Source organism: Myotis davidii, unplaced genomic scaffold (genome assembly GCF_000327345.1).
Source record: "Myotis davidii unplaced genomic scaffold, ASM32734v1 scaffold743, whole genome shotgun sequence".
NCBI lineage: Eukaryota > Metazoa > Chordata > Mammalia > Chiroptera > Vespertilionidae > Myotis > Myotis davidii.
In genome coordinates, this window is record NW_006296221.1 from 2,968,923 (window position 1) to 2,969,264 (window position 342).

Here is a 342-nt window from a genome sequence, read left to right on the forward strand (position 1 = left end):
TTTCCCTTCTATCCACCACCTCCTTTCCTTCTTTTCCATATTCATGGATGGATTTCCGCTCTAAGGTAATGTGTACGTCCTGTACTTTACCTTGTCTCCTTGCGAATGGCAAAGGCAGAAGAGGTGACTCCTTGAATGAGAAGTGATGTGGGACTTGATTCCACGGACGAGATCTGTTTTTCTACTTACCCCCAGAAAGTGTGTATTTTTAAGTATAAGCCAATCACCTCTAGTGAGTAATCCGCTCAACATTCAACTTAGGAAGCAATTCTAATGTGGAAGGAATGAATATTTTTTGAAGACTTATCATGGGAAGCAGCTCCCCCTCTCCCCCTGCCATAT